The following is a 25,200-nucleotide window of genomic DNA, read 5'->3' as shown; positions in this document are numbered from 1 at the left end:
TAGAAGAGAAAAAACCTATTTTATCAACCTAGTCAATTCTTTCCTTTAGTTTAAAAATGTTTGGTTTCCAGAAACACTTGAATATGGGCTATAAATTAATTTTTTAAAAGCAGACATAAAGAGGGCTTCTCTAAACTCTATAATAAATCATTAGTATCAATGATGTATTTAGGGAACAACTAGAATTTGTGATGCTTGTCTGGCATGTACACGGAAGGGAAAATCACCTAATAAGCCCCAGTTAAGTCTGGAGACCCAGAAACAGTCTCATCAGAAAACAACCAAGGATACCAAGCACAAGCGGTAGAGGAGGGTTGTTTTCCTCAATCCTTTTTTTTGGTGAGAAGAACTCTCTGAGCTTTATTAATCCTGATGGTATCAACAGCTCATGGCAGGAAGCCAAAGGCAGGAGAGGTGCCTATTTTCAGAGGTGCTCGATTAGAAGTTGAGAGTTGCCATATCCTAGGCTTTAAATCTTTGTCGTTACGTAAAATTGAATATGAACATTCTTTAGTAATGTATATCATATTCAATTAAATTCGACTATTTTTTGTGGTGTGTCTATTGTGTACACGGCACTGTTCTGGAGGGCAAAGATGAACAAGAAATGCTCTTTGCTTTTTCCTACAGGTGGGGGAGCGGAGGCTTTTTCTTCCACATCTGTATTTGATTAGAAACCCTCTCATTGGCACACAGCTGAGAAGATCAGCACCACAGGGCCAAGTGAAATGGTGGTGGTAAGTTATTTTATTTGAATTCTCTTTTCTTTTGTTGTTAGAGACTTAGTTGAATTTTTGTTCTGATCACTCTGTAAAATTTGTTTTCCTGCTCTGAAATATAGCGGTAATAGTTACAAATGTCAGTGTGCCCAGCCCAGGGCCCCTGAGACTCAGTAAGTTAGTTTTCTTTTCTGTCCCAGCTGGGTCTGATTCTTCAGCATCAGAACTTTACCTGTTTCTCGGATGTGTGTATTATTTCTTCTGTGACCCATGGTACTGTCTCTTTCTTGCTTTTTCTCTGGTGTCTCTTTCTCCTTCCCTGTGATGGTTTCTCTCTCCCTCATCCCTTCCCCAGTTGACTTCCTGTTTATCCTTTCCTCCGCTGCTTGGTACCCGGTGTCTGTCTCTTGTGATTCTAATGGGGAACTGAAGTTTCCACTTTAAGACTCTGTTGTGTTTATTATATAAATTCTTATATTTCTGATGCTAAACTTAAAAACAAGTGAATTTAATGTTTCATATTAATTTCAAGAATTCACATGGTGGTATCTCTTACTTTATTTAGCCTTGTCATCTCTCAATCTTCATGGAGCTGTAACCTAGGGAAAAAGGACCATTCTCATGTCTGGACCTTTGTCCTTAAGTTACCGCTCATGATCTCTGGTTTGGAGCGGTGGGCTGATCTCAGTGGGATTTGCAGTGAATCTCTGCAAATCTACGTCTATTTGTCTTGCTTTGCGTGGAGGATCGTAGCATTCACTTGTTCATTCAAAACATGTGTCTAGTCTGAGCCTGCTCTTTGCCAGGTACTGTGCTAGGTGCTTGTTGTTGAATATTATTTAATAGCATAACTCTGTTTTACAGATGAGGAAACAGGTTCAGAGAGGGTAATGATGTTGCCGTGAGCAGTTCTCTCAGATTCAAGCCCAACTCTTTATGACTTTTATGCCTCCTCCCATTTGTGAGCCCCTGCTATGTGCTGGCCTCTAAGCTCGGCATGTTCATGCTAAATTTACCTAGTGACAAGTAGAAATAAAGATTATTAACCCATTTTACAGATAAGGACCCTGGAATAAGGCCTTGAACTTAAATACTCAAGAGAATAGTTTTGAGAAGGAGTGGAAGGTAAGATTAGGAAGGCAGAATGGGGGTCAGGTTATAGAAGGACTTGAATGCTAAGTGGAGGAGTATAGACTTTATTTGAGGGGTAAGCGTGAACCCTGGAGTTTTTTGTTTTTATTTTCTAGTTTTATCCCTGTAAGAGAAATCATATTACCCAGACTTTTAGGTGCGTGCTCTCTGGGGGATGGGCACGCTTGTAGCTCTGACTCCGGCAATGCAAAGGCAATTTATGTAACCAAAGCGTTTGTACCCCCATAACACTCTGAAATAAAAATAAATAAATAAGTAAAAGAAACAAAACAAAACAAACACAAATAAGTGAATATGTGAAAATCCGGTTTTTCACAGAAAGGAAACTTCTTAAATTACAGGCATCGCTGTACTTAAATAATAATAAAACAAAAAACAGTATTTTGATGAGATTTATAAATGAAATAAATGAGAAGCTGGCTGTATGGATTTGTGAAAATTAAAGTCACAGCAAAAAATAAAATGTTAGGAAGAAAACAAAAGAAATACTGATCCGATAAGGAAAATAAACCTGCTGCAAGGAAGGGCCTCACTTAGGGAGAAGTCACTAGATCCAAGGTCAAAGATACCTGTAAAGTCAGAGCTGTGAAATGATGGAAAAACCTTATATAATTAGGATTTTACTCTAATCTGAAGACATTCTCATTGATTTGGAACCAGTATAGTCTAAATTCATGGAAGTTGACTTTTGATTAACTATGAAAAAGCGCTGTCAAATCATTTAATAGTCTAAACAAGATGTTTAAAGTGCTTGAGAGCATAAATCACAACTGAATACCTCCATGTGTTTCAGAAAACATTTTATATACAATTTATACACTACCTGCAAATGATTTCTATTATCTGATAGAACAGTTTCCTAAGAACATCTACTAAGCCTCATTTTATTAGTTTGGTTTTAGTACACATTTGAAGGTAAATTTACATACACCTTCTCTCATAATATTTTTAATTAGTACAAGGTAGTAGGTTTTTATTCTTCAAATATATAGGTGTATTTTTAGCGTATTATACCAAATAAATAAGGTAGGCTTAAAAAAATAAAAGAAAGGTTATAATAAGAGTCCAGCATATTCATTTGAATAAATTGGCAAAGTCATTACTTGATTTTAGGCTTGCCACCTGCTTAATTTATTTGCAATTAGTATCTGCTGATTACAATTAGAAACTTCCTTTAATAATAGTGTTCAGAGTATTTTGAAAGATAAAGGATCAGAATCTTATGTCATTAAAGTCATTGAGCGCAATTATATATTACATTTGAAAATAGTTATTTTTAATTTGACTTAAGAACTAAGGGATTATGTGACCCATGCTGAAAATATCATAAAGGAATAGTGTAGTATCTACAGCTGACTTTAATATTCACTTTTTTCTCTGTAAAACTTTATGTATGTGGGGCTGAAAAGGAGTCTGAAGCTATTATCCCAAGGAAATAAAATCTGTCCATTATGCATTGCCTTTAATTATTTTTGTAGTTCAGCTAGAAGCAGGTTTTATTTTTTGCCTGTAATTTCCAGATATTTATGTGAATTCTCAATTCATGCTCTGTGGGTAGTTACTGCCTTTTCATTTGGAAGCTGTTCTCAGACTAGCTCTTGTATTCTCAAGAGTAAAGAGGATGTATTTTACATACATCTTCCCGAGTGCCTGCTACGGTGTTTTGCACACACCAATAACTTCATTAAAGTTTTTCAAATGATGGTTGTGTTGGGATTGATGGTGCTGATGATGATGGTGATGATGCTACCTTAGGCCACATAGCAGTTTCAAAATACCAAAAACATAATGAAATACCATTGTAATGTGAAGCCGGTAAGTGGATTATTTTAAAACGATTACAGTTTAATATATTTGGAAAGCTTACTTTTAGCATATAGGGCGAGAGTAGACTCTGGAGCTGGATTGCTTGACTTAAAGATCTTTGCTACTCTACTTATTAGCTCTGTCAACATCGTGCAAGTACCTTAGTTGCTCTGTGCCTCAGTTCCTTCATCTATAAAATGGGGATAGTAATAGTATCTACCTTTTAGGGTTGTTGTAAGGATTAAATGGTTAAGTATTAAATAAGGGACTTAGAAGAATTCCTGCTACATAGTAATCACTTGGTAAGTGGTAGCTGTTATTATTATTAAATAAAGTTTTAAAATAAAAAGATATATGCTTATTACAGAAAATTTAGGAAGTACACAAACAGAAAGAAGGATATCACCCAGTGTCCCATCCCCTAGAGCAACCACTTGTTAATATTTTGACTTATTTAATTTTAGTATTTTCAAAGTTTTTTAAGAAAACAAATTTTTAAAATTCATTTAAATTATGTTTTAAGTTGCTTTCGTCTCTGGAGGGAAAGAAAACTGAATTAGGTCCACTTCAATGTCCACTGATTTCTCTTTATGAAATTCGTATGATGCTGGCAGATCAAAGCTCTGCAATCATATCTGTCTTGACTTTCCATACCCTGACTTGCTTTTGAATATATTTATAGGTGAGAATTTGTGTAAAGAATATATGGCTGTTCTTGCTATTTCCAAAGCAGTCTTCAGAAAAGCCCTATTTGTCAAAGCGAGGATTTGTGATTATTGTATCTAATGATTTGGACATTCTGTTCGTTAACGAGCAAGCGTCATAGTGAACCACGTCAGCATTTGCTAACTCAAACTCTTCCACATTCCTGTTAAATATTTTCGATGCATCTTTATCGGTGTCAAGTCCAACACTGGTGAAGACGCAGTGAAAATATTTAACCTGCAGACAACCCCGCTCCTAACGTGGCAGTTCTGTTGCTGAACACTCCACAATCCCATCCTAGATCTGCAACCACTGTATCTTCTGTGTCGTCCTATCTGCTTTAGATTGAACAGAGCACACATGCAGCAGTATGTGTCCTGGTTGGATACCGTTCTAGAAGTAGCCTGGGATTTTTGAATCTACCCATTTGTTCCAGCCAACTCTCTACTTCCTTAAGCCTTAATTTCCTCATTTTTTTAATTTTTATTTTTAAGCATGGACTTCCGGGGTTTAATGGTACACTTTAGCCAGGGTTAAAATTGTTTTCATATTTTTACTGGTTTAATAATTGTGTATCTTAAGTTGTGCAACTTAGTAGCGTAGTCTTAGAATTGATAAGATATCTAGTTGACATTAGTGATGACAAAATTAGGTGAAATTTTAATAAAAACATTGGGCAGTCATTATAAAAATGACATGTTAAGACTAGAAACATAGGAAAATGTTTAGAATAATGTTAAGCAAAAAAAGCCAAATGTAAAATGAACGTGCTTATGCTATGTGTATAATTATGTAAAATTAAATATGCAAGATAAAAATTAGTGTTAGTGGGGTAGGATACCTGTGCGTAATTTATTATAGTTATCATTATTAGACTTACTGTCAGTGTGGTTATTGTTACTTTAACTTTCGTACGTCAAATTTATTTTTTAAAACATGGCGCCTGGTTGAATTGTAATTGTTCCATGGCTGAGTCCTGGGATGACAGTGCGAACTCCGCTATGCCTTGGACATGGGCCTAGAAGGAACATGTAAACGACACGCAGAGGTGGTATTCACTTAACACAGCCTGGTACTCACGAGCTTGGTGGTGGGTGAGCTTGAACAGCTGAGCTGTGGTGATGTATATACCCTGAAGTTGTTCAGATCAGCGCTGTCAGTTAGATGTGCTGTCATGGGGAGGTGGGGACCAGCGTTCCATCTTCCGGAAAGGGGTGAGTGTGTGTTGGGGGGAAGAGGAGAGAGGAAAAGGTAGAGAGGTAGGTTCACAAGGAAGAGGTGGGAGACCTAAGACAAGAGAGTTTCAGGAGGGGGAGTTTCCTTGGGCCATAAGCTACAGTAAACATCTAGACAACTATGAATTGCATATTTTGTTTTAAATGATAATGCATTTTCTCTATGAATATATATATTTCCTTCGCCACCATTTCTTGATGTTTAAATAAAAAGGAGTATTTTAGTTGAAGATTACCTGCCATCTCTGTTGGGAATCCTGAGGGTCAGTGGCATAGTGACTTTGTGGGGGAGATTGAGGATGACATTTGTATAACATAGAAAAACGTCACAGGACAAATAACTATTTAAACTTTCTGGGGTTTTCCTAAAGAAGTGGCCAGATTATTGTGTCGCGCATCCTGCCCTGCCAATGGTGACTTTACTGTTGCCCAGATAAGTCACAATGTTTGCCAGGTTTCAAGGAATTCCAATAGCAGTCATTTCTCTAACTGTGATTTTGAGAGGGGGAGGCGGGAGGTGCAGGCTGGTGAAAAGTCTTAGGGTGTTCAGACACACTTACTAGTTGGACTCACTTTAGAAGCATCTCTTTTTTTTTTTTTTGGAGATAGAGTCTCGCTCTTGCTGGCCAGGTTAGAGTGCCGTGGCGTCATCCTCGCTCACAGCAACCTCAAACTCCTGGGCTCAAGCGATCCTCCTGCCTCAGCCTCCCGAGTAGCTGGGACTACAGGTGTGCACCACCATGCCCGGCTAATTTTTTATATATATATTTTTAGTTGCCCAGCTAATTTCTTTCTATTTTTTTAGTAGAGATGGGGTCTCGCTCTTGCTCAGGCTGGTCTCGAACTCCTGACCTCGAGCGATCCTCCTGCCTTGGCCTCCCAGAGTGCTAGGATTACAGGCGTGAGCCACCGCACCCGGCCAGAAGCATCTCTTAAGATCTAAGAATGAAGATGGCTACCTGTTGCCGGATGAGAATTTCCCCTAGGAGACCTCTCCTATTGAATAAGGTAGCAACAGCAAGTAACTCGAACACATGGAGCTTTCCTCAATTAAAAGAAAATCCCTGTTTAAAATCAGAAGATCATTTTAATTTAATTTTACCTCTTGGGTCAAAGAAAATAATAGCAATATCTATTTTCCTTTTCACACAGTTTTTATAAAACTTTATCTCTGAAAGTTTAATTTTACTTCCAGCCCAGGGAGGGCTATGGTTTCAGGGTTGCAGAGGGCTTCTTTTGGATGTGGTTGCCGAAACTGGAGTGTATATTTTATTAAAAGCAACATCAAATAGCAGAAAATGGTCCCTACAAAAAGGAGCAGAAAGTAGTTCATACCACCACACTAGCAGAAATATAAGAGCGGTGAAAAATTTAATAGTCAAAAGCAAAAACAGGAAGGACAAGAAATTCACTTTCAGGGAGAGCCGGAGGACTTTGGAAGACTTCCTCCGTAATCCTGTCTGTTCTCCCTGTGTTTGTGTAACTAATCCCCTCCATCTGCACAAACAGATCAAGGGACCCACATCTTTGGGGTGTTTCTCTGGGAGGTGTTTTCTATCTCTGAGTTGAGGTGGCTGACTTTGGCACTAATTGATTCCACCTTAGAAGGCAGGATGGATGGTTAATGAGCACAGTTTCCTTAGTGCATTTCAAAATGAATCTGCACAAAGTTACAGGAAAGAAAAAGAGTAGAACTTTGGAGGTTTTCTAGCCTATTAAAATTTCCAGCCCTTTAATGATTGACCAAACACATATCAGCAAGTTTGAAACCCAGTAACATTAGGCAGATGGACACAACTGGGCTTTTGAGCAACTCGGTGGGGACTGGGAAATGTAGAGAACTAATTTGAATATTCTATCTCACTTTGGGTGACGGAGGTGTTGACAGGGCTAGGGTGGGCATGTGTCATCCCTGGACTGGATCCAGAAGAGAGGTAATAGATTTTCCTTCGAGTAAACAGAGCATTCTTAAGCCCGCGCTCCCACCATGCTCTATGAGTGCATTTAATCTTTTACTTGTGCGTAATATCAATATTTAATTGTAATTATAATCTATATATGGGGTATATGGGGTAAGGTAACATAACTCCAAGGAGTTCCAACTGTGGTTGTGAAGTGGACACATTAAAAAACCTAACAATAAAATAGCATAACTATTGGAATAACTCAGAGATTTAGAAAGTGGTATAACCACTATGGAAAACTGTTTAGCATGATGATATAAAGCATACATCTGCCTTATGATCTAGCAGTTCCTCTTCTGGACATTTGTCCAACACAAATGAGTGCATATGTTCACAAAAATGACATTTACAAGAATGTTCATAGCAGCTTTATTCATCATAACCTTCAAATGGGAACGACCTAAATGTCTACTTACAGGAGAAAAGAGAAATAAGTTGTGGCATATCCATAAAATGGAATACTACACAAAAGCATATACTGCATAATTCCATTTATATAGAGCTTGAAAACAAGCACATTAGTTTATTGCAATGGAAGTTACAATAGTGGTTACCCTTGGGTGCCAAAGTATTGACTGGGAGTGGGTGTAAGAGAGTCTCCTGATATGCTGGTAACCTTTGATATCTTGATCTGGGTGGTGCTTGCAGGTGCACACATGTAAAAATTAATCAGGTGTATTCTTAAGATTTGTGCCCTTTATAATATGTAAGTTATACATCAACAAAATAATTGTATATTAATACAATGATTACATTAAAAATACAATAAAGTGATACAGTAACACTGATGAGGGAACCACTGATTTTTCCTGGTGGATTGAGGTACGTACATGAGTGACACTTGACCTGGTGTGCTGAAGGGGTTTGGGCTTTCTGGTCAAGTTTTCGAGAATTTGGACAAGAGTTAAGAGGCAGTGTTTGTAGTCTAGAGAGCTGATTGGCGTCACGAGTAGGACAGCGGGAACGGGGAGAGACAAAGGTAAAGGCATTTCAGAGGTAGAATGAGTAAAGGTCTCAAATGAGTGAAACTGTAAGAGTGTGTGTGTGCGTGTGTGTGTGTGTGTGTGTGTGTGTAGGGTGGGGGAGAGGGAGAAGTTGAGGATAAAGACAATGGTTCTAAGTGTTCTCCTTTGGGTGACTAGGTTGCTGACGTCATTGCTAATGGAGAAAGTTAGAGGAAGAACACATTTGGAACCATCTTAAACCATATAATCAGTTGGCTGGAGTTGGCAACGGTCAGAACCAGCATTTAGGTTAACTAACCTCATCCATGACTTGAATTCTAGCTCATTTTGTTCTACAAATATGATCTTACAGCATAGATCCCTTATACTGTGTCTGGACAATGCAGATCCTATGTAGCTCCTTTTCAGTGCCTTGAACAGAGGTTTTAAAATATTTAATCAGGATGATATTTACACATTGATATATTTTGGCGCATTCTACACTTGAATCTCTTCTTTTTCAAACTCAGGTTTATTCTGTTAATTTTCTGAAGAAATGCTAACATAATTTTATAAGTCGTGGGTATACTCTTCTACCAAGTTCAGGAGGCTAGTTATAATAGTATGCATAGGGGCATAGGTTAGCTTTTTTTTTATTATTGTTAAATTTGCTAGGGGGTGCTGTAATTCATCTTATGAACTCACAATCATCTTATTGCGTATGCTCATTCTGAGCTCTTGTAGTTGAATGCTATAGCGATTTAGGGTGGTGTTCACCCAGAGAAATTTTGCGCCCAACCAAAGCCTTTTGGAGATGGAAGGTAGCTTGTCGTCTGCTTGTTGACTGCTGCCTGACAAAGCTGTTATCTGCCTTTTGTTTAAAACCTAATTAACGTGTTTTGAGTATGCATTCCTTTTCATTTCCTCTGTGTTCAGTATTAAACTGACTGGACATTACCTGGCTGTCAGGGAGAGTTACGGTGGGTTGCAGACGCTGTCTGCACTCTCCCCACCAGCCCAGGTCTACAGGCTGAATAAGCCATTTTATTTCCTGGGCCGGGTCAAAGTAACTGATGTGGCTCCTCCCACTGCATTTCCTGCCCTGGGGGCAGAGTAAGAATGGCTGACAGAGAGCTTCCTGTTTCCTGTTTGCCTCCAGGAGAGCACAATTCTAAATGGCCCCATCTCTCTGCCTTTGGAAAGGCAATTGTCCTCTGCTCTAAATCAACCCTCATGGGAAGTCACCTGCAGTTCTTTTCTTTGGAGTGCCTAGCCTTCTAGAGATAACACTGTTGTTAAGAATTTCTTACTGTACTGCTTGTTAGAGGAAAAAACAAAAATGGTAAAATTGCTGATGAACTACAGTTATTGTTATGGATATTTCACGGAAGACTTTTTGAAATTAAGATATTAACCAATCTTTTGAATATTTCTATACTTTTATTTATTTTGAGTATGTAAAAGATTGTATCTATAAACTGGAAATCCTTATAATACATTTTTAACTTACAGTTTTAAAAGTAAGTGAAATTATTTTTCTAGGTCAGTCTATTAAATTTGTGAATTCGAACAGTTAGATTTTATGCCTCATAAAATCAATGAGGATTTTCAGTTAAGTCATTGATTTTGTGACATGTGTAGAAGGTTGCCAAATTCATATTTGGAGCCAGAAGTTTAACTGTGATGTGACCCTTAGCCTGAGATTACAGAATCCCCATGCTCTGACTCCATCTGCGTGGTTTCTATTCTGATGCCCTTAGGAATCCTCTGTCCTTCTGAAATTTATAGACTCACAGCCCTGTGAGGCTGCTTTGCCTTTTCCCAAACTGTAGCACAGTGGCTCTCAAACTTTAGTGTGCATCAGAATCACTTAGAAGGCTTGTTACAAAGCAGATTGTTGGGCCTCGACAGAGTTTCAATTCAGTAGATCTGGAATGGGGCCTGAGAATCTGCATTTCTAAGAAATTACCAGGAGATGCTGATGCATCTGGTCCAGGGACCACACTTTGAAGTTCACTGCATGAGACCTTTGCTTGAAACATCTGTGGTAGACAGAATAATGACCCTCCATACATGTCCACATCCCAATTCCCAGAACTGCATATATGCTATGTAACATGGCAAATGGGACTTGGCAGATGAGATTAAGTTAAGGATCTTGCAACAGGGGATTATCCGGGGTTATCTGGGTGTGTTCAGTGTAAACACAAGGACCCTTATAAGGGGGAAGCAAACGGATCAAAGGCAGGAAAAGGAGCTGTGAGGACAGTAGCAGAGGGTGGACCAACGCACTTTGAAGATGAAGGAAAGGGTCACAAACCAAGGAATTCACAAAGCCTCTAGAAGATGGAAAAGGCAGAGAAATGGATTCTCCGTTGGAGCCTCCAGAAAGAGCACAGTTCTACCAACTCATTGATTTTAGCTCCAGAAGACTAATTTCAGTTTCTGACCTCCAGAACTACAAGATAATAAATGTGCGTTGTTTTTAGCTGCTAAATTTGTGTAAATTACAGCAACTACAGGAAACTAAAACAACTTACTCCATATTGCAGTCTATCTGAATCCTATCCACTTTAGCTCAAATTTTAATAGAAGTCTACCTCAAACTGTGTCTTCATGATGTTTTTACTCAATGATCTCAGTTCAAAATTTTCTATCCTCCTGTGAATTCTTAGAACATTTATTATCTTGACCAGGTACATAAATTCAAAGGATCTCATTCATTTAATAGTCTGTTATATTGCAGACCCCAAGCTGAGGCTAACAATGAAAAGCTATAATTTCTGCTCATAAAAAGCTCCTAATCTACCAGGGGAGGCAGATACAACAGGATAACCTAAATCATATATATCACATACATGAATATGTCAAAAAACTACATGTGGTTTATGCATGTGTCATATATCATATATCTAATATAACGTATACTACCTTAGAGTATGATCATTCATTTATATGTTTTTCTACATAGAGATGATGAACTTCGAGTGGGGAGGGATAATTTCTAATATCACTAATTTCCTAAAGGTAGTAATAGGGTCCTATTTAGAGCTATGTTAATTATTTTAAAAAGCCCCCTGGTAGGAAAAGTATGCTTTTCTTATGTTAGGAGCACAGGAACTATGATTTCATAAGTATAATTTATTTAGTAAAGTCTTTCAAAAGTTCGAGTGCATAGTGGAGGACAGGAGAGAGATAAGGAGAAATCTTTTTCTTGGGATCAGCACTAGCACTTCATTATGAAAATACCATTGAACGGGAGTTAAGAAGCCAAATTCTTGTTCTGGAGCAAATAATTCTTCTGTCAACTGAGTGAGTCTAGTAGATAGATTATCTCTGAGTTCTTTTTGCATCTAAAATATTGTATGTCTGCAATCTCTGTATCTCTCACAACCCAAAGCACAATGCCTTGATTGTGAGAGGGACTCAGTAAGTGAGATCACCTGTGTGCTATTTTGAAGTAGCAGGCTGTTTTATATTCCACACATAGCCTTTGGGTGGTTTTACATTGGAGGATGACCATTGTGTTGCTCCGTGTATAATGCAATTCTGAGTATTTCCCGCAGGGCAGGTTTGGTCTTGACAAATTCCCTCAGTGTTTGCTTGTCTGGCAAAGTCTCTATTTCTACTTCATTTATTAAACTTAGTTTTGCAGGATACAAAATTATAGGCTGGCAGTCATTCTGTTTAATAAGACTGAAGATGGGGCCCCAATCCCATCTGGCTCCTAAGGTCTAAGTTGAGAAGTTAGCCTGATGGGTTTTCCTTTGTAAGTTACTTGACATTTTCACCTTATAGCTCATGGGAGTTCCTCTTTCGTGTTGACTTTGGCCAGTCTGATGACTATGTGTCTTGGTGAGTGCCTCTTTGCAATGAATCTCCCAGGTGTTCATTGAGTTTGTTGTACCTGAATGTCTACATCTCTAGCAAGACCAGGAAAGTTTTCCTCAATTATTCCCTCAAATAGGTTTTCCAGCCCTTGGGCATTTTCTTCTTCACCCTCTGAGATGCCTATGATTCTTATATTTGGGCACTTTACATAATCCCATATTTCTTGTAGGCTTTGTTCATTCCTCTTAATTCTCTGTTCATTCTTTTTGACTGACTGTTTTAATTCAAAAGAGTTGTCTTCAAGCTCCAAGATTCTTTCTTCTGCCTGGTCTAGTCTATTTTTAAAACTTTCCACTGTGTTTTGTATTTTGTTAAATGAATTTTCATTTCCAGAAGTTCTATCTGTTTTTTCTTTACTATGTCAATCTCTTTAGTGAATTTTTCATTTATTTCTTGAATCGTTTTTCTGGTTTCTTTGAGTTGGTTTTCCATTCTCTCTTGGATTTTGTTGAGCTTCCTTATAATCTGCATTTGGAATTCTTTATCTATCATTTCAGTATTTTCATTTTGGTTAGTATCCATTGGTAGAGGGCTGGTGTTCTCTTTTGGGGAGACTTTTCATTCTGATTTTTCATACTTCTGCGGTTCTTATGCTGATTCCTTCTTATCTGGGGTGGTTTTTGCTTCCTAATTTTGGATTTTCTTTCATTAGATGGGGCTCCCCTCAACTCACTCATATGCGGGTATTTGTAGCATATGTTGGATAAGAGGCTTTGGCTTGGTTGTGGGTGCTTTGATGGTGATCTAGGTTCTGGATAGATGCCTTAGTCATGGATATCCTTAGTGTGATGCTTTTCTCGGTTGCTAGTTTTTGTATGCTGTAGCAGTGGTGAGCTATGTGTGTGGGCAGATTCCCAGTCTCTCTTTGATGACAGAGAATGGAGACCTTTGAAATCCTTTCTCTAGCCCCAGCCCTGTGAACTCAATTTCCTTGAATAGCTATATAGCTATTTAGATTATCTTTTGCATACTGTGTGAGTTGTGGTAGTTTGTGTTTTTGGGCAATTAATCCATTTTGTCTAAGTTGTTAAACATGTGTACAGTTTTTTGTAGTATTCTTTTATTATACATTTGAAATCACAGGGTCTGTAGTGATAGCATTTCTTTATCATTTCTGATCCTTATATTGGCAATTCATGTCTTCTCTCTTTTTTCTTTGCCAGTCTTGCTAGATGTTTGTTAATTTTATTGATCTTTTTGAAGGACCAGCTCTTTGTTTTGTCCATATTCTCTATTGTTTTATGTTTTCAATTTCATTGATTTCTACTCTTATCTTTATAATTTCTTTCCTTCTCAGATTTGGATTTGTTTTTGCTCTACTTTTTCTAGTTTTTTGAGGGGAAAACTTAGATTATTGATGCAAGACATTTCCTTTTTTTCTAATATATACATTTAGTGCTATAAATTTCCCTCTTAGCACTGCTTTAGTTTTGTCTCACACATTTTGATATGTTGTGTTTTCCTTTCCATTCAGTTGAATTTTGATTTCCCCTGAGACTTTCTCTTTCACTCATGGATTATTTAGATGTGTGTTGTTTAGTTTCTAAGTGTTTGGAGATTTTCCTATTATCTTTATGCTATTGATTTTTAGTTTGATTCTATTGTGGTAGGAGAACATACACCGTATGATTGCATTTCTTTTAATTTGTTGAGTTTTTTTTTTAATGGTCCAAGATATGGTCTATCTTGGTAATGTTTTGTGGACCCTTGTAAAGAATATGTATCCTGCTATCGTTAGGTTGAGTGTTCTATAAATGTTGAGTACATCTTGTTGGCTGATGGTATTGTTAATTTCTTCTGTATCCTTGTTGATTTGCTGTATAGTTGTTGCACCAGTTGCTGAGAGAGGGTGTTGAATTCTCCAACTGCCATTGTGGATTTGTCTAGTGCTCCTTTCTTTTCTATCAGATTTTGCTTTATATATTTTGCAGCTTTATTGTTTTGTTAATGCACATTCAGAGTTGCTGTGTCTTCTTGGTGAATTGACCCATTTATAATTATATAATGTCCTTCTCTGTGTTCTGAAGTGTATTGTATCTGATATTAATATAGGCACTCCTGCTTTCCTTTAGTAACCTTTGCATGATAAATCTTATTCTATCCTTTTATTTTCAACTTGCCTGTATTATTATATTTGAAGTGAATTTCTGGTCAACAGCATATATTAATAGTTGGATCATGTTTATTAATGTACTCTGTTGATCACTTTTAATTGGTATATTCAGACTATTTATTTTTAGTGTAACTATTGATCTGATAGGGCTCAGTCTTCCATTTTAGTTGTTTCTCTGCTTTCTTTTTCTTGTCTTCCCATGGGTTAATTAAAAATTTTTGAATTCCATTTTCATTTATCTGTAATATTTTTAAGTGTATCTGTTTGTATCCCTTTTGGAGTGGTTGATTTAGGTATGACATTATATATGCATGACTTATCAAAATCTACTAGTATTATGATTTTACCAGTTTCAGTGTAGAAACCTTATCTCCCTTTATGACCCTTTATCCTTCCCTATTTATGATAGAATTGTCTTAAATATTTTCTCTACATACATTTAGAACCACATCAAATAGTTTTGTAGTTTTGTGCTTCAATAAGCATAATTTAGAAAACTCAAGAGAAAAGAAAGACCTATTGTATTTACTCATGGTTTTCCTTGTCATGTTCTTTATTCCTTCTTAATGCTCCAAGATTTCTTCTTTTGTTGTTTCCTTTCTATTTGGAAGAACTTTGCTTATCTTATCTTTTAGAATAGGTCTGCTGGTGATAAATTCTCTTAGTTTTCTGTCATCTGAGAATGCCTTTATTTCTTTTTCACTCCTTAGGATATTTTTTTCTGAGTATACAATTCTGATTTGACTGTCCTTTTCTTTCAGCACATAAAAAATATTGTGCCAATTCCTTTTGGCCTCTGTAGTTTGTGATGAGAAATCCATGTCAATCTAATTGTTTTCTCACTATGGGTATGATTTTTCTTTTGCTGCCTTTAAATTTTTTTCTTTGCCTTTAATTTTCAGAAGTTTAATTATAATGTGTATTGACATGGACTTCTTAGACACTTTACTATTGTGCTGTGAGACTCTGGACCTTATTTAAATCTTCTGTTTAAGCTGGCTTTTTCTAGTACAACTCCAGCAGGGGAAGAAGGTGTTAGTGCCAGGTGGAGATAGAAGTCTAGGTTTCTCACTTGGCCTCTTCTGACACCTGAGGTGGGGGCTCCTCATTATTACTGGATGGAGTCAAAGTTTTTCCCTCCTACATAGTCTCCACTGGCAGTGCAGTGCAATTGGCTTACTGTTGTTTGGTGATGGTTGAAGTACTAACTCTTTCCTAGGTATCCTCTGCTATCATGCACCAGGGAGGGAGAGGATTTTCTCACTACTGTTGAGTTGGGTGGAAATCCAAGTTCTCAGATGGTCTCCACTGACATTGTGGGGTTGGGGGCTTGCTACCAGTTGGCAGGGATGAAAGTCCTGGTTTCCTATTGGGATTTCTGTGATACCATCCTGGTGAGGTTTTGGGCCACTTAGTCTGTTTGTGCAGCTGTAACAAAATACCACAAACTGGCTAATTTATAAAGAACACAAATTTATTTCTCATGGTTCTAGAGGCTGGATGTCCAAGATCAAGACACTGACAAGTTTGGTGTCTGGTGAGGGCCTCATCTGTGCTTCCAAATGGTTCCTTTTTGCTACATCTCTGGAAGGGACAAATACTGAGTCCTCACGTGGCAGAAAGGTAGAAGGGCAAAAGGAACTTACCTAGTTCTCTTTGGTTCTTTTAATCACTTCTTATGTTGCTACCTATTAATAGTGTTGCATTGGGGATTAAGTTTCAGCATGAATGTTAAAGGGATCACAAACATTCAAACCACAACAGCCACCCTGTTATAGCTTCTTGAGGGTGAAGTCTAGGTCTCCTCTCAGCCTTTGCTGGTTTGGGTGGGAGAGGGGCCATGGTTTTTATTTGTGGCATTTGGTAGGAATAGAGTGGTTATTGTCTAAGATTTTCTATCTTGGTAGATTTGCCCCTTTTCCGACCATTTGGCTAGGGAGAGCAGGCTTTTGTTGAGGCTTTTAAAAAACATCTGAACCCATTAGCATTTCGTGGTTGTTGGATTCTTTAGCTCCGAGTCTGGGATACATAAGGTAACTTATGATCATGGTTTTCCTGGGGTTCCGAGATCCCGTAGCCAGTCTGTCTTCTTCCTGCTACCTTTCAGAGTCTTTTTATTTAATATGTTTGTTTTATACATAATGTCTGAGGTTTTTAGTTGTTAGTGGGAGGAATAGGGAAAAGTACATCTATTCCATCTTCCCAGGATGTACAATTTATGTTTATGTGTGGATAATGTCTTTGTCTTTTACTCTTGGAGCATAGGTCAAGTTCAACCTTATTCTTTACTGTGTTGAGGGACAATGTTTGGAAGCATGAGATGTGAAGGGAGAAAATACTTGAACTTTTTCTGCTGGGAAACAGCTTTTTGTGATGGATTTTCATTCTTGTCATGATGGGAGTTCAGGAAGTAATTATAGGGAGTGGACAAGTCATGGAACTTAAAGCAGGGGTGCCTAATCTGGCAAATATACAGCAGATCTAAGACTTCCTTTGCCCTTCTGATGGCTACTGCCATCAAGACTGCCCCAATTAGCAGACTTCTTGACTGGGAAAAGAGGGAGCAGTAGGGTCAGAAACCTTGCTGTCAACTTTGCTTCTCCCTCTTTTATCCTTTTTCTCTTCCCTTGCTTCAGAATGATCTTGACTCTGAAAAAAGTATCATCTTTTCATGACAGAGATAATAAAAATCTTGTGTGGCTTTATAGTATTTATGCATACGCATCAATAAGCGATTCAATTATGCTCATTTAAGGTTTTATATTAAATGTGGGTCAGTTTCACACTGCCATGGTTCTCACTTTTTGGTTGCCCTTTATTATTCTGACGTGAAAATCATGTCGAAGGGAAAATTATTTGTGCATTATAATGAGTATAACTTGCATCCTAGGGGCCTTGAAATGCAGTTTACTAAACTAAATACAAAAGACAACAGTCTAAACATAGATTTTACCATAGTCAAGCTCTTCCTGTGAAGGCTTGAAAAAAAAAAAAAAACAAACCTAGGGAATTGTCACACTTCCCATTGTTAGTCACACGCTTGTTTGGAATCCCATGGTGGCAGCTGCCAGAGTCCTGACATTTCAGCAGAGAGAGGAAGCAGGGCAAAAGTTGGAAGTCTCTGGATCTGAGGAGCACTCTAAATTCCCTGCAGCCCTTGGGCTCTCTTGAAAACGTGGTAAAGGTTGTACAATTTGGGTAGATGATTCCTCTAGTAAAACAAATTCAATTAGACAACAGTATTCATGAACGCTACAGAATACAGACTTAAAATAACACCAAATCCTATTAATTACTTTAGACTCTGCTTCTTAAATGGCTTGCCATTCAAGTCAACAAATAGTCACCAAAACATGAGCACGTGTCTGGCACTCTACGAGGGACAGTTGGGGAAACAAAGATGAACAGACCCCAACTCCTGTCTTTAAGAAGTGAATAATGTAGGGGGGAAACAAAAATTTATACAAATAACTCCTGCACAATGTGCCTAGATGACGCTTCATAAAGGAGTTGCCATTTGAACTGAATCTTAAAGGATTGTTTAGTGGCTACAAGCAACAGAGATGGACTCTGGCTAATTGAAGAGGAAAAAATATCAAGGGGAAATCTATTGAAGATTGTGGAGGTAGCTCTTGAATTGGAGTCAAAACCAACCTCTAAGGAAACAGGTGTTATGGATTGATATGTCAGGGACTAGTGGCCATGTTTTCTTCAGAGAATGGTCTATAAGGATGAGTGAACTACAACACTATTTATTATGTTGGGTCATTTCTCTCAAGGTGTAAATTGAAGGTGAGAGGGCCTGAGAGGTCTGACTTGGGCTGCATACTCACCTCTTGGCCAGTGCAATGCCAGGAGGGTCATTCCTTAAAGGAAGAGCCCAATCTCTAATCAAAGGCCAATGGCTCTGATGTTGGGCAGCACAGGCCACAGTGAGGTGGAAGAAATAGCTAAGCAGAGACACACGCAGAGAAATAAGAAGGCTGTTTGAGCACAGCAAAGAATCTGGTCTGGTTGTGCATAAGGTGAAAAAGGACTGAGTTGGGAGAGTTGAGGAAGAAGAGGCAGGCTGGCAGTGGGGAATGGAAGGCTTTAGCGCCATGTTTGGAATTGGTGATAGAGTCAATGGCTGGGGCTGGGAGGAGCAGAGCTGGTAAGATCTATGCTTTAAGAACAGTTCTCTGGAAACAGACTTGGGTTATAACAGGAAGTATGGGGCGAGCAGGTCAAAGAGGAGGTTGCTTAGGTGAAAAGGGGGAGAGAAGGCTTATAATGATATTATAATTTACTTACTGTTAAACAACAATGATGAACACTTGCACCCATTTTATTTTTACATAGGAGAGAGGACAGGCATGCAATATTCTCCCTTTTAACAGATACAGGACCAGAGGCTCAAGATGCTGCGATATGCCCTAGATCCTGGGACGGGTAAGGAGGAGCCCAGGCTCACCCTCAGTCATCTTCCTGGGGGCTCCTTCTAGCATGTGAGACGCTGCCGCCACATCCAGCTGGCTTTGCTTTGCTGCACCGCAGGCTGTGACCCATTTCTTCCCCACCAGGATGATATTCTTTTGAGGTTGTGCCCTTGAGTAAATAGCTCCAGAAGATCTGAATCTTGGCTTGAGCCCGACGTGCTTATGTGGCCTGAACAGAGTTTTTCTTTTTCCCCCGTGAGAGAGGATTTTCCAAAGGAGTTTAAAAAATAATCTGTGGTGGATATTGAACATGTGCTCAGCAGCTAAGTGAGAGGACGATGGTGTAGGAGGAAACAGAGCAGAGGGCATTAGGAATGTTAAGCTGTGGAGTCGGGTTGCCCAGGTTAAAACCTCTGCTCTGCCTCTTACTAGCTTTGTGACCTTGGTCAAGATACTTGACTCTAAATCTGTTCGTTTATCTGTAAAACGGAGTTAATAATGTATCTACCCTCACAGAATTGGGAGATTCAATGTGATAATGTATATAGAGATCTTAGAAGAGTACCTGGCACGTAGTAAGTACTTAATAATGCTGCTATTCAGGTTATTGTTGTTAATATCTTACCTAAAACATGGCGGCAGCAATGTTCCAAATAGTTCTGTGACGTTTGAGCTTCAGTGCCATCTAGTGGCCAGGACATTTCGGAAGGTGCTCTAAATCTAGGTGTTGCACCCACAGATGATACAAGGTCCTCTTTGTGTGTAGCTGAATGAATTGCTGATAATTGATTTCAAAGGTGAGCTCTGGACATGGAGGCCAAGGCCAGGAATATCATGTGACCTTATTACTGGCCCCAGTTGCGTAGAAAGAGTGACTTTGTCTCTACAGACAGAAAAGAAATTCAGACTATGGGGCCTCTGGTGCCTTCTCTTTCTTGGACTCGCCACAGAGGGAACTGTGTTTCCAATAGGTGTAGCCACCCGTTGGAGCAGGATAGACTACAGGCTGACTTGCCAGCGTAGTGGTTAAGAATGGGATTATGGTGGTCATGTGGTTTGTGAGTCATCAGCTGAATGACTTTAGCAAGTTACTTAACCTCTTTGTGGAGAGTAAAAGTCCCTACCGCATGTATATGTATAAGAATGCGTGTATATACTTAGCATAGGGCCCGATGCATAGTAGGTGCTCAGTAAACGTTAGCTCTGCTTATTTTTCACTCTTGCAATAAATTCTTGTGTTAAAGAAGGGCCTTTCATTCATTCATTTGTTCATTCTTTCATGCATTCATTCATTCAGTTGATATCTATAGAGAACATCGTGTGTGCCAGGAGCTGAGCTAGATGAAGCCTTACATAAAACAGACGCAGCTTCTCACGGTTGTGGTGATGGACATTAAACAAGAGCTTCCCAGGGGAGCTGGGTGTCATCGAGCAAGTTGTAGACTGAACAAAGGGCCTTCCATGGAGCATCATTCACATCATAAACATCATAGATTTGTACAAATTTATATGGCGATTTTAAAGCAGATGGGGGTTAAGTTCTTTGTCCTTAAAAAATATCAGCACATTACAACGATTTTCAGAAGATGAAGGTAAAGTGCCTTGAAGAAGAGGTCCCCTATTCTAATTTGCCTAAAAGCATTGCGTGAGCTGGTGGTAAACCTGGAGTTTGCATTAAAGTGTACTTGGATTCATTCGATGTTAGAGCTCTGGTGGCTCAGGTGACCACTTTCCCTTGTTGAGGACTAAAGGGCTTAAAATTTATTTTTAAACTATGCATCTAACCAATCTAATTAATTTCCTCCTCCAACTTTCTCCACATTAGCCTATGCTCCTGAATGCTTTCTTACTGCCTTTCACAGGAATTCAGCAAGCTCCTGAAATGCCATTTCCTTCAGAAAATCACCCTGCAACATGCATAGAAGATGGGATAATTCTCCTAGACCTAAACTAAGTCTTAAAGTAGTGATTTTTATGAAGGGCTTGGTGAGGGGTCTGGGGGAGAGGAGAAAAGTAGCTGTGTGTGCTTGGGAAAAAAATGTACTCAATATAACAATATATTAAACAATAAAATATAACACAAAGCAATGTAATACGATATACATGAAGTATTCTGTATTATACTGAATAATAGCAAATATGTATTTATTTCATGGTATAAACAACAAAAAAGTAAAGCTCAACAAATCCTTCCTGGCTGGTGAACCCACACAGAAGAGAGGTTCCTTAAGGACTCCTTGCTACATAGAGAATCATACTGAAATCCAGTTGAGACAATAGGGTAAGATTTTTCCATGTATCAAAATGGAACACAGGTTTTAAAAAACGAAGTTAAAAAACCCCTAAAGGCTGGAAAATGTCTGTTTAATGGTTTCATGTATCTCCTAGATGAACATTGCTTGGGAATTCCCAAATAATAGTGGCCATGATGATGGTGATGGCATTGATTTTGTGCCAGGCTCTGCGCTAGGGACATGTCACATGGTATCTCATTTCCTCCTCACCACATGGAGGAGTAGGTAAAAAAGTTTGGTTGCTACTGTCGCCACTTCAGCAAAGCTCAGTAACTTTTCTGAGGTCAACTGACTTTTCATTCCGGACCCTGCCTTACTGCTTTAGTGGTATTTTTTAAGCTTCCTGAATAGCAAATATCTTCCTTGATCCTACTTGGCAGCCTGCTTCATAAATTAGTTTTCCTTCATTTAGGTGTGTTCTGCAGACCCTAGAGGATAATAAAAGGTTAATTTTATAACAGTTAATATTAGTGTGGATCTTCAGGGTCATGGTCTTTTACCAAAATCCCACTTCTTTTATATTTCCTTTCCAGCCTCCATTGTTAAGTGATTCTGCAAAAGTGATCTTTGCACACTGCTGGTAGGGAAAGAACAGAATATATTCTGCACAGTTGCTTTTGGACTTAAAAACATTGGCTTAAAAATGTGTTTTTGTCTCTTCAAAGTAGGATCTTCTTTTCCATTTTGTTTTATGGGTTTGGTTTATTGCTACTGTTCAAGTTTTGCCTAAAAGTCACTACTATTGAATACATTTCCGGTGGATACTAGACTTAAGATGGCATAACTTTCAGAATTTCTTTTTAGGCAGTTAAGTTAGGGAAGAAATATGGACACGATTAGACTAAAACCGTTGAAGTGTTGGCACTTAGCTTGTGTTTTCCAAAGCATAACGATTGTCTAAAATCCTACTCCCATTTGTGCTCTGTTGGGTGCCATGATATTTCTATGTTGAATCTGCAACTCTTGTTTCTTGATTCTGTGATATATCATCTCTTTATTCTATGAAGGCTGGAGTTTGAAAGGACTCTTCTAAAATCTATTTTTTTGTTAGGTGTGGGGGTGTGTGTTAATGTTCCTACTTCTTCCGATGGCATACACAGGAAGCCTAAGGCGTAATCAGACTGTAAAACCCCCACCGGAGAGGAGATCGTAATTTCAACTACAGACTAAGCAGATAACAGATGGCTATTTACTAGTCAGAAAGATAAGGGAATGAGTTTGATTCCTCATTAAAAGCTTCATGGTTTAAGTCTTTAAAGAAAAAAAAAAAAAGCCCTGGGTCTTTGCTTATTAAGTTACATAAACAGGGTGAAGTGCTATGGGGGAGAATGGAAACTCTTGGTGTGACCTATAATTAGAAAATTTCCACAGAGAGAATAAAAACAGAGCCTGTGTGCCACTTCCTGACCCCACTCACCCATGGAGGCTAAGCCATTGGGGGGAGACAGATAAGAAAACACCAAGGAAAGGAAACTTGAGCCAGGCCGCTTGTTTGCTCTGAGGGTGACAGGCTGGGATTGGTGGATTGAACATGCCTTTATAGTTTAAATTATCTTGAAGGCACCTTAAGAAGGAGTAGCGTTATTTCCACAAACTGCAATTAACCAAATAGCATGATGGTATTTCATGCTGTCCCACTAAAAGGACCTTCCATACTGTGGTTGCTAATGAAATAGCCAGAGATAGCTAACTAACTATAGTAGGAAAAAAGATCTGGGTTGGTATATTGGCTCTTGTCCACTTCTTCGGGCATTTTGGGCAAGTTGCTTTACTCCCGGCCTCTTTGGCCTATCTGTGGGGTTAGGGTGATGATGCCTGTCTACCTCCTAAGGTTGTTGTAAAGATCCAATGTGAGGATGCACATGAGAGCACTTAGAAAGCTGCAGATCTCCTTATAATGCTGGCTGTTATGTTATGTATGGTAAACATATCTTGTATAGTGTGTTGTGCTCTTCGCTGCTTATATTATAATTGCATCAGGAATCTGAAGTAGTCTATGGTCTTTCTTGCTAGCAGATAATCCCTAGTCATTGGTAGCTAGAATTTTGTAGAAGTCACCACCACCTCTGCTCTGGCTCTCAGATGTTCTGTGCACTGAGCAAGGTGCAATCCTGAGATTCACGCCCCCCACCCATCGCCCCCCACCCGAGGTTTCCCAATGCCAAACTTGATGCTAGGGTAGAGCAGGCTGCAGTGCTATTCCTAGTGTAAGGCAGGGAGTCAGCATCCTGCTCTACCACTTACTTGTTGTGTGACTTTGGGAAAATAAGTTCACTTTTCTGAGTCTCCATTTCTTCATATGTATATACCTTCCTCCTGTACATACATCTCCATGTATCCTCAAATGGGATGTGATTATTGACCCTGGTGGTTTATTGGTAGGTTCCATGAGTCAATAAATTGGTGAACTGTTTGAGGACAGGAATTTCCTCTCAAGCACATAACATAGTGGCTTGCATATAGTAGGTGCTCAATTAATGTTGGTTTAATAAAAATACGTTAAAAAGTCCTAGCATAGTGACCGGTTCATAGTAGATATTGGTTTGAATTTTGGTTCCATTTCCCCAATACTTTTTCCCCTCCTTAAACAAAGATGTCACTAATCAACTGAATGACCTTAAACAAATCCCTTTACCTCTCTGGCTCTTGTTCTTTCTCACTAAAAGAAATTAGAGTAGTTGGTCTCTCATGTGTCCTCCAGCTGATAAAAGATTGACTGCTTTGAAAAATCAAATCTACCCTCAAAGGAGGCCATTTTGCCTCTAGTGAGTATGCTGTAGCCTTACAGGTTGGCTTCAAAGCAGTTAGAGTCAAAAAAAAAAAGCCTTAAAATTTTAACTGACTTCAACATTTGCATGAAAAATGCTCTATTGCACTGTGGATCGTCCTGGTTTCTCCATATCCTGTCCAGTTGGTATACTTTCCACTCTCAGATGTGTGCAGGCTTGGAAGAGAAATTATATGATCACCCAACTATGAATGACACAGGAAACCAACTGCCTGGCAAATGAGTCATCCCCTAGGACTTGTAGCAGAAAGCGAGGCACAGCCTCCCTTGCTCTGTGATGGCCCACGCAGCTGCTCTGGAGCATGCTGTTGGGTCACAGGGACCCAGAGAAGGTCCAGCATGTTTGGAGGAAGCTAGAACCATGTCACATGAGGAATAATATTAGGAACGCAATATGTTTACCCTGGAGAAAGCTCAGTAGGGACATGATAGCTGACTTTAACACACTGACTGCCACACCAGAAAAAAAAATTTTTTCTTGGGGCCACGGTATTTTATGATGAAAACAGAACAAAAACTTCAAAAACAAAACTATCTTTTCTAATTCAATGCAAAATTTTCTATTATTTTTTATTTTCTGTGCCTGAGTTATATGCAACTTGAAAAATAGTTCACACGGCTCCCGAGGTGAAGAGACACGAGTTACGTACGCTTCATGACGCCCCGGGCTCAAAACTAGCATGAGTTAAATACAACTCACGGGGCAGTTAAAGTGTTGAATGTTTTGAAAACTATTAAGACTCTTGCAAGTGGTGCCAGAAGGCCAAACCAAGGCCAGTGGAAGGCCCACCGATATGGAATGTGTTAGATTAATCATGGCCTGTCCATGCAGCAATATCAATCCAGGATATGGGACTATGTCCACCATACAATATTAAATAAAAAAAAACTACTGTAAAAAGTATATAGTCTGATCCCATTCATTTAAAAATCCATACATATGTAATTTTGTATATAAGTAGCAAATATCTGAGTAAATAAAATGGAAAAACTACTGTTAAGAAGGATCACCCCTGGAGAGTAGAATTTAGTGGGGTGTAGTGGGGGAACCTTAACTTTCTACCTTACAGATTTTCTTTTTTTTCAGACAGAGTCTCACTCTTTTGCCCGGGCTAGAGTGAGTGCTGTGGCGTCAGCCTAGCTCACAGCAACCTCAAACTCCTGGGCTCAA

The sequence above is a fragment of the Propithecus coquereli genome, unplaced genomic scaffold, assembly GCF_000956105.1.
Source record: "Propithecus coquereli isolate 6110/MARCELLA unplaced genomic scaffold, Pcoq_1.0 Scaffold162, whole genome shotgun sequence".
Lineage (NCBI taxonomy): Eukaryota > Metazoa > Chordata > Mammalia > Primates > Indriidae > Propithecus > Propithecus coquereli.
Note: the sequence above shows the minus strand (reverse complement) of the source record.